Source organism: Paramisgurnus dabryanus, chromosome 22 (assembly GCF_030506205.2).
Source record: "Paramisgurnus dabryanus chromosome 22, PD_genome_1.1, whole genome shotgun sequence".
NCBI lineage: Eukaryota > Metazoa > Chordata > Actinopteri > Cypriniformes > Cobitidae > Paramisgurnus > Paramisgurnus dabryanus.
In genome coordinates this window covers 5417692-5431652 of record NC_133358.1, presented here as the reverse complement: position 1 = coordinate 5431652, position 13961 = coordinate 5417692, and positions in this window count along the sequence as shown.

Sequence of the window (13961 nt, the reverse complement as noted above, 5' to 3'; positions counted from 1 at the left end):
GAAGAAGTATGTCATACACCTAGGATCGCTTGAGGGTGAGTAAATCACACGCTAAATGTCATTTTTGGGTGATCTAACCCTTTAAAGACCCCAATGCCATCCAAGATATCGATGTCTATCTTTCCTCAGTGAAAGAGAAATATTTTTTTTTTTTTTTTTTAAGGAAAACATTCTGGACTTTTCTTTACAAAATAGGGTTCAGTGGAACCTAACTCTTGTCAGTTCAAATCAATGCAGTTTCAATGGTCTTTGAAGTGCTTCAACGGGCTCAATACAATTCCAGCTGAGGACGAGGGGGATTTTAACGAAACAATCTAACGAAAGGATTATTTTCTACAAAAAAAGTATGTACTTTTTATCCGATAGTTCAGATTGAGCTCAGGCCGGAAGAAGCCGGGAACTAGTTCTGCGGCGTTAGTACGTCATCACGCTCGGCCAGTTTGTGTGTAAAGAGTGGGGCGGTGCTTCCGCTCGCGCATGCGCCATTGAGCGTGATGACAGTTCCCGGCTTGAGCTCAATCCGAATTATTGTATATAAAGTATATACCTTTTTTAACCAATTGTTTTGCTAGACCCCCACCCCCAGTCCTCAGCTGGTATCGTGCAGAGCCTGTGAAAGCACCTCAAAGACCTTTGAAACTGCGTTGATTTGAACTAAGAAGAGTTTGGGTTATAACTCCAATCTGTGAAGAAAAGTTCAGAAATCATTTTTCTCTTCCACTGAGGAAAGAAAGACATGGATTAACTGACAAGCTTACTAAGAACCGGTTTGCTTTGCTCTGGCTCCAAACCAGCTCCAGCTCTCCCTTGGTGGAAAATATCAATGCTTCCTCCATAATGAGTTTGGAAATAAAAAAAAAATGCATAAAGGGACACTCCACTTTTTTAGAAAATATGCTACTTTTCCAGCTCCCCTAGAGTTAAACACTCTGGGTCTGGCTGTACCACTTTTAGCATAGCTTAGCATAATCCATTGAATCTGATTACACCATTAGCATCGCGCTAAAAAATAAGAGTTTCGATATTTTTCCTATTCAAAGCTTGACTCTTCTGTAGTTACATTGTGTAGGTTACTAAGACCAATGGAAAATTAATAGTTTTTTTTTTTTAAGGCCGATATGGTTAGAACTATACTCTCATTCTGGTGTAATAATCAAGGACTTTGCTGCCGTAAATGGCTGCAGCAGGGGCAATTATATTACGCAGGGCCCGAAAGTAGTCCCCTTAGTAACTTTCAATCACAGGGCACTGCGTAATGTTACAGCAGCAAAGTCCTTGATTCATACACCAGAATGAGAGTATAGTGCTAACTAGGGCTGGGCGATATGGAGTGAAAATTATATTTGCTATATCTCGATGGACGATATATATTCCAGTGGCTTTGCATGGAAAAATACCCCCCCCCCCCCCCAAAAAAAAACTACTGAAAAACAAATGTCAAAATCCACAAGGGCTTTTTTTATTGAAGTGCAAAGAGGTAGGAACAAAGTGCTTCTGCAACATTTAAAAAAATATATACAAAAATTATACTTTAACTATAAAATAAGAAAATGCATATTTTCGTCTTTTTATTCAAAAATAAAACAACTGAATTTTTTTTCTGAAAACCCTCAGGAGATAAGGGTATTTATCCTGGACTAACATAGGTTTTAGGAGTAAATGGGTTAAATATGAGAGAAAACACTGTTGTTGTTACACAGAAAACTTAAGAACAGGTGCACTTGCACACCGCATCATAGGGAGAGAGATAGCTCTCACATCAAGAAAACGTGTGTTTGGGTCTGTGTGTGTATGTAGCACTACTGCTAACCTTTGTTTGGTCATGATAAACTAGATAAGTCGTCTTCTCTGTCAGTAACATCCGTGAAAAAAGAAAGTATACGGAGAAACGGACATTAAAGCACTGCCACCTTTTCACTGTCATTGAGAGAGAGATGCGCGCTGTCGAAGCGCCTCACGGAACGAGAGAGGGGTGCGCTGAATGTTCGCAACAATGAATTTAAGCCGTTTTAAACAGTAAAATATACATGTAAATGGGAATCATGGAAGATCTATTCGTGGTGGCCAGTGTTGATTCCGTGACGGGCGCCGCCATGTTAAATGAGAAAACACGCGAGGGGAGGGGGAACAAAAGCAAGGAGGCAGGGGCGAGCACAGCACACAGAAAAGGCAAAGAAGCAAAGTGGCGAAATCAGAATTTAATATAAACATCATATCGATATATACGATATGTCAAAATCCATTTCGAGTCCCAATAATATATCGTTATAGGTCGAATATCGAGATATCGCCCACCCCTAGTGCTAACCATATCTGCCTAGAATATCACAAATTAATTTTCCGTCGGTCTTAGTACATGATGTAACTACAGAAGTTAAGTTTTACATAGGAAAAATATTGAAACTCTGGTTATTTTTAAACATGCAATGCTAATGGTCTAATCAGATTTAATGGATTATGCTAAGCTATGCTAAAAGTGGTAAAGCCAGACCCGGAGAACGGCTGAATGGATTCCAAAACTGTAAAAATCAAGTGTTTAACTCTAAGGGAGCGGGAAAATGTGGAAACTGTGTTTTTTATTTTATTTTTTTAAAGTGGAGTGTCCCTTTAAACTAATCCATTACACTTTAAAGGTGTACTCTGCAAATGTTATTCATAGTTAGTCCTAACCCTAAATTTTAATAGTTTATTTTTTTTTTAATATTTCCTTCTTTTGTGATTTCAGATTATAGAAAAACCTGTGCTTGTGGATCTACATCGGATGACCATGGCAACCCAGGTGTGGAAATAGTAGACTGTTTTTAATCTGAAATCTGTGTAATATAAGATGGACAATTCTTCTGACACCATATGAATGCATACTGTCGTCTTGCAGAAGCTAGATAATTTTGATTATAAAGTTATTGAAGTCCATTGAGTGGAGAAAAGTCCTGAAATGTTTCATCAATGAAATGTTTTTATTTTGCCAGTAAAACATTTTATTTGACACAATTATTTTATTAATTATCATAATGTAGCTGTTTTTTCATGGTTTGCTTGTATTTCTACTGTCCAGTTAACATTAAATACTGGTTACAATTGACTAAAATGACTGTTCTGTTTTAAAGGAGGTACCCTATACATTTTTTATAGTTTTTATTTTACTGCAAGAAATAACATTTCTTAGTTACTATACATGAGATTGGCTATATTTTAACACAAAATTAATGTTGGTAGACATGGCTGTTTTATATAACGACAACTAAATACCTTAATTTACAGATTATGTATGTAGCTACTTTTGAGGTATTTTAACATACTATGATTATTTTTCTATTGTCCAATCATTTTGTTAAAATATATTTGTAATATTTTAGTCTTTGATTTTATGTACTTATTGGGTTTCATACATTGCTCTTAGTTGTTTTGTAAAGATAAGCTATATTTAAGAGTAAACTGTTTTTTAACAATGTATTTTCACATACTTATTACATTTTTATACATGTCTTTTAATAAAATGGCTAATAAAAACCATACCTTTACACAGATTAACCTGAAAAGTAGTTGTTTTTCATGCATTTTCACATACTGATTACGTTTTTATGAAATTTTCCTGGTTATTTTACTAAGATAAACTGTGATTTAAAATAATATTACTTTATAAATACAGAGCAACTTAATAAAGTAACTATTAAAAGCCGTACATTTACAGAGATTAACCTGAAAAGTAGTTGTTTTTCATGTATTTTCACATATTTATTACGTTTTTATACAGGTCTTTTAAGGTATTTTAAAAGAATATTACTGTATAAATACAGAGCAACTTAATAAAGTAACTAATAAAAGCCGTATATTTACAGGGATTAACCTGAAAAGCAGTTGTTTTTCATGTATTTTCCACATACTTGCTACGTTTTTATACAGGTCTTTTTAGTTATTTTAAAAAGATAAACTGTATTTTAAAAGAATATTACTGTATAAACACAGAGCAATTTAATAAAATAACTAATAAAAGCCGTATATTTACAGGGATTGGCCTGAAAAGTAATTGTATTTCATGTATTTTCACATACTTACTACGTTTTTATACATGTCTTCTTAGTTATTTTACAAAGATAAACTGTGTTTTAAAAGAATATTACTGTATAAACACAGAGCAATTTAATAAAATAACTATTAAAAGCCGTACATTTACAGAGATCAACCTGAAAAGTAGTTGTTTTTCATGTATTTTCACATACTTATTACGTTTTTATACAGGTCTTTTTATGTATTTTAAAAGAATATTACTGTATAAATACAGAGCAACTTAATAAAGTAACTAATAAAAGCCGTATTTTTACAGAGATTAACCTGAAAGGTAGTTGTTTTTCATGTATTTTCACATACTTATTACGTTTTTATACAGGTCTTTTTATGTATTTTAAAAGAATATTACTGTATAAATACAGAGCAACTTAATAAAGTAACTAATAAAAGCCGTATTTTTACAGAGATTAACCTGAAAGGTAGTTGTTTTTCATGTATTTTCACATACTTACTATGTTTTTATGCAGGTCTTTTTTAGTTATTTTACGTAGATAAACGTTATTTAAAAAGAATATTACTGTATAAATACAGAGTAACTTAATAAAGTAACTAATAAAAGCAGTATTTTTACAGAGATTAACCTGAAAGGTAGTTGTTTTTCATGTATTTTCACATACTTTTTACGTTTTATACAGTTTTATAACAGTTATTAACAGTAATATTCTGTAATTTAATGAATTATGACTGTAAAAGATTCTCTGTATTTTAACGGTTTTTGTATGTTATTTTGAAAAACATTTTTTTCCCGTAATTTGACAGAATTTCTCTGGCAACTTTGCTGCCAGAGATTTACCGTTTTTTTACGGATTTTTTTTTTACAGTGAAGGATGGATGAACAGATGGATGGATAGATGGAGGAATAAATGCACAGACATAAAGATGGAGTGAGGGAAGATGGATGAATGGATGGCCAGACTGATGGATAGGTGAATGAATGTATGGATAGATGAATGGATGAATCAAGATTGGTTGATGTGCACATGGATGGAGGGATAAATGGGTGGAGGAATGAACAGATGAAATAACAGACAGACAGACTGACAGATGGACGGCAGATGGGTGGGCAGATGGATAGGTGGATGAATGTACGGATAGATGGATAAATTAATGAATGGACAGACATATGGAGAGATATCCGTCAGATAGATGAATGGATGGATGGATAGATAGATGGTTGGAGGAATAAATGCACAGACATACGAATGGATGGATGGATGGATGAATGAATGGATGGCCAGACTGATGGACGGGTGACTTGATAAACGGATGGATGAATGAATGGATGGGTGGATGTATGGACAGATAGATGTATGGGGAGATGAATGGACAGAAATATGGATGGGCAGATGAATGGATGGACGGACTCGCCACAGATCCATTGTAATCAACATGCATTACAATACAGCAGTTAAATAAAGCATCATTATGAATGACAACAATTTAAAAAAAAGGAGGAACAGATTCATAAATTCTCTTAGATGAACAGATGTTTGCACCATGAGCTCTAGAAAGAGTGTATAAAAGAGATTTGTGAAAAGTCATAAATTGTCTCGGCTGGTTTGACGGGCGCTGAGGGCTGCAGGGGCGTCAATAGAGTAATGTAGCCAATGATGAGGCCATTGTCACACAGTGAGACGTGAGCTGAATGTGTCCTGCTGGAGCACCGCTAAAGCTCCTCGCCATTGTGAAGGGGCACTGAAGCATAACTCCCCCGGCTGCTACTGGAGATAGCAGATGTACAGCTTTAAAAGATCCTTATTCATACACATACATCTATCTAACCACCAGACCTTCCATATTACATCACTTTCAGATAACTGTGTGTGCCATTGGACTTCTCTCTACTTCCTTTCATTTCTAACAGATATCAGTGAATTTATGCTGCTGTTTTTTATTTATTTGGTATATATTTTATCCATGGTGACTTAAAGTGCATTCAAAATATGCATTTTATAAGTTTGTGTGTTACCTGGGAATCAAATCCATGACCCATCTCTAAATGTTCAGTATATAAGTTCACTGGTATTTATCTGTCAATCATGGAAACTTAGATACATGCGTGGGTTTCAATCACTGACCATTTAAATGAAATAAAATGTGCATTAGTTTGACACATACAGAGCAAAATGTTATTAACAAGATGTGAATCAGTTTGTAAAAACCCAGCTAAAGTAATTTTTTGTGGTTCACTGCTCATAAAAAATGTAGACTGTACCTTTTTGTACATTTACAGGTATAAATAACATAATGTTACAAAAAGCTTTTTGGAATTTTTTTATGTAGCTTAAATAAATTGATTGCAACCACTTACATTAGAAACATTTTGTAAATTGAATGAATCATTTTTTTCAGTGTACCTCTGTTGTGTACCTTTACCGGCACAGTTAACTGTTTTGTACCCCAAACATGGTACAAAATTGTTCCTTAAAGCAGAATTAAAATCTAGACATTTTAGCCTGTTATCACGAGTAATTTATTTCCATTTTGCATTTTACATGATAAAAAAAATTAATTTGCACGAATTCGATTATTAGATTGATAGTGTGTTGAAGTGGAATTTTCGTAACGGTCTTTGATGGACTCAATTAACCAGAATCCACTGCGCGAAACTGAGTCATTAGCTCCACCCACTAATGATCGAGGCAGCCTTCAGGTTTGTTCGACTTCATGCGGCGCCGCAGGAACCGACAGTCGGATGACGTCAAGGTTCCGCGAGAGCGATTTAAAAGCAAACTCCTCTGTATGATTTTGCAAATTGCTCTCGCGGTACTTTGACGTCATCCGGCTGTCGATTCTTGAGGTGCAGCATAAAGTTAAACAAGCTTAATAACTTCTTTTATCGCTCAACCTGCTCTCAAATCAACTCAAGTCAACTTGAAGTTAACCGGCAGACGAACCCAACCAAAGAGTAACTCCGCTTTTACCGTCTCTTAAGGGGAAATCACAAAAACCCTCTATAAAAGATGACTAGAACCTGTGCAGTATGTGGATGTAAGGACAACAAATTCAGATCATCGGGAGTTTTTATTATTTGCATCAACACGACCCTCAGCTGACACAGCACTAACAGATTACTCAAAAAATTTTATATGCAGCTAGCACTTTCGTCAGGAAGATTTTGAGTACTGTTTTCAATCCAATTTTACACGACTCAGGTAATGTAAAATAGTTAAAATATCTAAAACATAATTTGGCTTAGTTGTTGCTTGTTTTGTGTAACTACGGTAAACATACGTAGAAAGTTATTATCATGTTGTTGTTATTATGAACACGAGCAAAGCAAGCTAACGTTAGCTCATCCTGTGCAGCTGTCAATCAAAGAACATTATCATCTACTGTCAATCATCTCGCCCCAAGACCCGCCCCCATGTAGAATGTTCAGAATTATGTAGTCGTGCATTTTTCTTCCTGTAGCAGTTAAAAGCTTTAATTTTTATATGGAGTTAGTACATTTGATGGCAGCACAATCAACTACATATATGTGATGAAATATACTGTTGAAGCATAATGTTGATTTAGGGTGGACTTCCGCTTTAAGGAACACAAAAAGTCCTTAGTGTACAAAATTGTGCCCCAAAAGGTAGAACATTTCAATGTGTTGTATACCCATAAAGGTACAAAAAGGTACATTTGAGGGTACCATCCTAGCGACAGAAAATGTACAGTTTCAGAGCGATCTCACAAGAATTCGTACATATTTTACGAGTTGGCTAATTTGCATGAATTCATACGAATCACAAAGAAACGTATGATTATCATTCAAAAATCAAACCTAACCCTGTCCCTAACCCCAACGTCACAGGGGTCAAGGCAAATCGTACAAAAATCTACGAATGTTGTTTTATGAATTAATACGAATACGTAAAATATGTACGAATTGCCATGAGATAATATCTACAGTTTTGAACCTTTTCTTGGACAGTGTTTACTGTTTTCTACATAAAATAATCATACATACAGTAATATAAATATAAAAGTAATATAATACAGTAACATATTTAATATAGATTGGGTAGAAATCATTGTGAAATCAATGACTGAAATCAAACTTTAATACTCATAATATCTGCACTGGATTTCACAGACAAGGTCACAAATGTACACAGCGGAAAGACATCTGTTATTTGACCATATTTAGTATTAAACAAACATAACTAACCCATCACACTGTGAATCACATCCCCACAGCAGTGACTTGATCTCATTTGTGAAGCTGTTTAACATTAGCTGTTGAATTTACTGCATTTGATGCGGTTTGTTTGAAGTCATTACATGTTGCCTTGATTGAATCTATATTTATACACTTCTTTGATATACAAATTGAATAACACATTTTATCTACATATGAAACAAACTTTAATTTCCACACAAAATGCATCACCGTTTCTTTAATGGTTTGTTTAACCTTTAAAACACATCAATCATTTAATATAAATTAATATACAGCTAATAGGAAACAACAATTAACATGGTTAGATGTGGGATGCATTTATACAGTACACTCTAAAAATGAAAGTTTGTTTCCAACCATAGTTGGGTAAAATATGTCCAAACCGCTGATTTAAATAAACCCAGAAAATGTCCATATTTATGTATTCATATATATATTCATTTTTAACTTGTATTTTTAGGAGTGTGTCGGCTTTAAGTCCAAAAACAGCTCTGGAATTTCATAACCTCTTGCATCTGTTAGCAAACAGTTGGAGTTGCATGTTTTGCACCACTAAGAGGCTTTTGACAGAGACATTTAATCCATAACTATCTGCCTGCAGTAAGTGTATTGCTTCAGAAAAATGACTAACAGCAGTGGTGCAGAAATAATATTGCCACAATGCCATTATGGTTGATATCTCTCCTTAGCTAATTGATCTGAGGTATCATTCATGTCTTCATGAGTACAGGATTTGTTACATACGGAAACTTTAATACAAAGAGTTTTGAATCCCCAACAACGTTTATATCCAATCACCCGCATGTTGGGGTGCAAACTTATTTTTTAAAGGCTGTTTACTGATGATTTCAGTGTCTTAAAAAGCAGCAAAAGATGTTATAAATGTGTCTGTTCTGTGCGGTTGGTTGATTATCGCACCCTGAGGGAGGATTTTCCAGCCGTCTCATCTCGACTTCGCCCGAGTTTGACGCGTCTCTCAGCTGCCTGCGTCACCTCGCCTGAGCACGACCAACAGCCAGCCAGATTCGTATTTCACTACACCCTCCTTCAGATACTCCACCGAGAGATAATCCCATCTGACACGATTAATGGAAAATGGCACAAAAACTGAAAAAAAAATGCTATCAACTGTAGAAATACACTCACCTAAAGGATTATTAGGAACACCATACTAATACTGTGTTTTTTCATCTTCAGAACTACCTTAATTCTAGGTGGCATTGATTCAACAAGGTGCTGACATCATTCTTTAGAAATTTTGGCCCATATTGATAGGATAGGATCTTGCAGTTGACGGAGATTTGTGGGATGCACATCCAGGGCACGAAGCTCCCGTTCCACCACATCTCAAAGATGATCTATTGGGTTAAGATCTGGTAACTGTGGGGGCCATTTTAGTACAGTGAACCAATTTCAAATGATTCGAGCTTTGTGAAATGGTGCATTATCCTGCTGGAAGTAGCCATCAGAGGATGTGTACATGGTGGTCATAAAGGGATGGACATGGTCAGAAACAATACTCAGGTAGGCCGTGGCATTTAAACAATGCCCAATTGGCACTAAGGGGCCTAAAGTGTGCCAAGAAAACATCCCCCACACAATTATACCACCACCACCAGCCTGCACAGTGGTAACAAGGCATGATGGATCCATGTTCTCATTCTGTTTATGCCAAATTCTGTCTCTACCATTTGAATATCTCAACAGAAATCGAGACTCATTAGACCAGTCAACATTTTTCCAGTCTTCAACTGTCCAATTTTGGTGAACTTGTGCAAATGGTAGCCTCTTTTTCATATTTGTAGTGGAGATGAGTGGTTATAGGTTGTTTCCTATTTGTTGTAGCCCATCCACCTCAAGGTTGTGCATGTTGTGGCTTCACAAATGCTTTGCTGCATACCTCGGTTGTAACGTGTGGCTTTTCAGTCAAAGTTGCTCTTTTATCAGTTTGAATCAGTCGGCCCATTCTCCTGTGACCTCTAGCATCAACAAGGCATTTTCGCCCACAAGACTGCCACATACTGGATGTTTTTCCCTTTTCACACAATTCTTTGTAAACCCTAGAAATGGTTGTGCGTGAAAATCTCAGTAACTGAGCAGATTGTGAAATACTCAGACCGGCCCGTGGCACCAACAACCATGCCACACTCAAAATTGCTTAAATCACCTTTCTTTCCCATTCTGACATTCAGTTTGGAGTTCAGGAGATTGTCTTGACCAGGACCACTCCCCTTAATGCATTGAAGGAACTGCCATGTGATTGGTTGAATAGATAATTTCATTAATGAGAAATTGAACAGGTGTTCCTAATAATCTTTTAGGTGAGTGTATGCAGAAATATATGGGTTGGTTTCTTGGACAGAGTTTAGATTAATCCAGGACTAAGATTTATGCTAATTTAGGACATTTTACAAACATACCTTCCAAAAAAACAATACTGGTGGTGTGCATCTTGAGACAATTCAATGGCACTGATATATTTTAAGATATGTCATTGCAAGCTATTTAAAGTTAAGACAGCTCAAACATACATTTTAGTCTGAGATGAGACCCAAGCCCCCTCAGGGAAACCGGCTCCACAACATATATATTTTCAGGGGATCTGGACTTACTTAACCCCCCAATATTCATGACTCACAAGTACAACTAACCCTTCAAAAATTATACAAGGATGTGTTAATGTACAGTGTACATTTGGGATTTAAGCCCCTGCATTGATTAAAATCTGTGCCCTTTTTCAGAAATAGTATTTTTGGTATTTTCAGCAGGCTACACATCGATCTTTAAACGTAACGAACAAGACCATTTTTTTTTCTAAAATTGCTCATAGTGTTAGTCATTGGACCAAACCTTTAACTCAAAGTATTAGATATCAACGTGCACCAATTGTCAAGGAGAGATGTGCTCTTACTTTTCTATGTGACCACACAGATCACCTTAGCAACCATCTAGCAATGCCTTAGTAACCACCAAGAGCACCCTAGCAACCACATAGCAACAACCCTTTAACCACCCATCATACCCTAACATCACAGAGGTGAATTTGGCACACACAAGCATCACTGGTGTTATCTTCGTAAAATGTAAAATCTTGTTTTCTCTCCAGTATTCGACTCGGTTCAATGCGCACAGACTATCACACCATTAAACGTGCTGTGAAAACCTAAACGGCAGACGTTTCCCTTATGGCTGAACAGGTGAGCTCATAACTGCACCATTAACCAGGGTTATCAAAATGGGGGTCAAACCAAGAACAGAGAAAGCAACGAATACGATCTGCTTTACTCCTCTTGTAAAGGGCATATTTGTGCCATCTGAAGACTATTAAAAGGATCACAGAGCTTTTAAACAACAAATCGTAGCTGAATTGTCACTGCTCTCCATTTTTTAGGGTACCAATAGTAAAATTCTGTAGCACAACCAGGCTGTTTCCATTGGTTATGACTCCCCGTCTGTCTGTATTGTCTGATACGACCGGCTGTGTGATTGGCTGGTAATGACCGGCAGTTTACATAATTTCAGTCCTCCTGTAATTTTCCCTGTCATTAACCCCTCAGACTGAACGTAAGGTGGTCGAAACGGGCCGATATTTCATCATGCATACACACTATGAAGAATGAGTGGTGTGGCAGAGGGGCGCGTGACAAAACTGAGAAATATCGCTCCACAATTTACAGACTTCTTATTCGCTGACGTGTATTTGTACTGGGTGGGAGGTGCAAGATACGTTGTTTGGCGTAATACGCTATGTATTTCTTTGTCTCACTGGTTGTACACTTTGTTGCATATCTCTACTGTGTTACCACAATTTACAAATTAAATTTCATGCTATTCTGTTCTCTATTCTCTATTCTATTGTGTGAAAAACAGTCGATATGTCAATAAAGAAATTAAGCAAAGAGTAAAATACTACAAAGGTATCTTCCACATACCATGCAAATACAACTACATACAGTCTGGAAAAATTATTTTAAGGCTTTTTAAAAAAATTTATAATGTGTGTCCTGATGATACTCCCTCCTCCTGTAATAGATACACAATCTGGCATCCCATCATGCACCTGGCAAAGCTGAAACATGGGACAAACCGAGCTCATGACCCAGAAAATAGAGGTTATGTCCTCTTTACATATCCCACAAGCCTGTAAGCATGAGGGGACAATGGATACACCCCTTCCAAAGAAGACATGACCACCAAATTTTCTTCTCCGCATTTAGTATTAAACTTGAATGGAAATACTGCACAGACTGTATGTGTATGGGTGAAACAAACGGCTCAAAATTCATAATAAAAACAATAATCTTTTATATAATTATAATGAAGCCTATTTGAGATTTGCATATGAGAAAGAAGCTTTTCTGTATCATTTTTTTTCCTTTTCATGAGATTCACAAATATATAAAATATTATATAAATTATATATTAAATATATACAATATTTAAATGTCATTCATTCAAAAATGTGATAATAAAATGATTTCAGGAGAAACCTTTATGAAGAGTATTTTAAGTACAGAAACACTGAAGGGTATTTTCCAGTAGCATAAAAACAATATTTCTTCCACTTCAATTTTCAGTTTGCCGTAAGTCCTCCGTTCGCTGAGAGCAGCCATTTTGTCTCTCTCTCTCTGAAATGGGGGTGCAGCGTGAATAATCAGTCTCAGAGAAAAATGCCCAGGCCTGACAGCCCGCACACTTCACAGTTGAATGTGCAAGGCAGGAGACGGAGGATGCTAGTAAGGCCGTTTTAATCAGAATACATTACGTCCCTTCTATTTGGGTCTGTGAAGACTATTACCCATAAGCCCTTTGGAAGTTCTTATCTATGCCTACCAGATGGAGAACATGTGAGCGATGTCAGTACCTGCAGACTGACTGATAAAACAACACAGCAAGAAATCTGACATTGAAAAGAGATTCTGCATTTACAGCCTAGAATCGAATGCAGAGTACAAATTGTATTAATATGCAAATGAGTTGAATTGTTTAATATGTAGGGCGATGAATCTATTAGTATACATCTCTATTAGCAGTTTAAATGTAGAGACAATAAAGACAATGAGTTATTGCAGTAGCTGAATTGCTGTCATTTTTTGTGTTGGTGTGTTGTGTCTTCTTTAACTGATGTAGGCTACACGGGATTTTGTAGTTGTACGCCATGCGATCGCACGGCATAAGAAAGCTACAGAATTTCACAGTTTGAGTTCAATCTAAGCACTCCACGCCTTCAGTTGACTGAAATCTCACAAATACACCTTTTTCCTCAGCCCCAAAACCAAATAACAAATAACTGTGTGTACTGTATGTCCAAGAAGACTATATGGTAGCTTTACAGCAGAATGCACCACTGCCCCCTTGTGTCTGCAAACAGATGAGGGAGAGACTTTTTTGAAACTTGTCAAGATATTTCAGCCATATTAGCAAAGTTTTAAGGACCAGCCAAACTTTTTTCAGGTCTCTTTATTAAGATTCAAACAGAAAATATAGGAAATGTGTACACACAAAAAAATGGCATCTTCAGGGTAAATTTAGTATTTAGTACAGTATATGCATGCAGCAAAGTCTGTGATTTATCAGTTTTCACTTTAGTAGAAAACAATTTATACAATCTTAGGTCAAAGGATTGCATTCTTTTTATTATACCTGTAAAATCTGAATTTGGCAAATTGCCTTCTGTTACATGCCCCTTCAACCTGAAATGCTTTGCAGAAAGCACTATTAT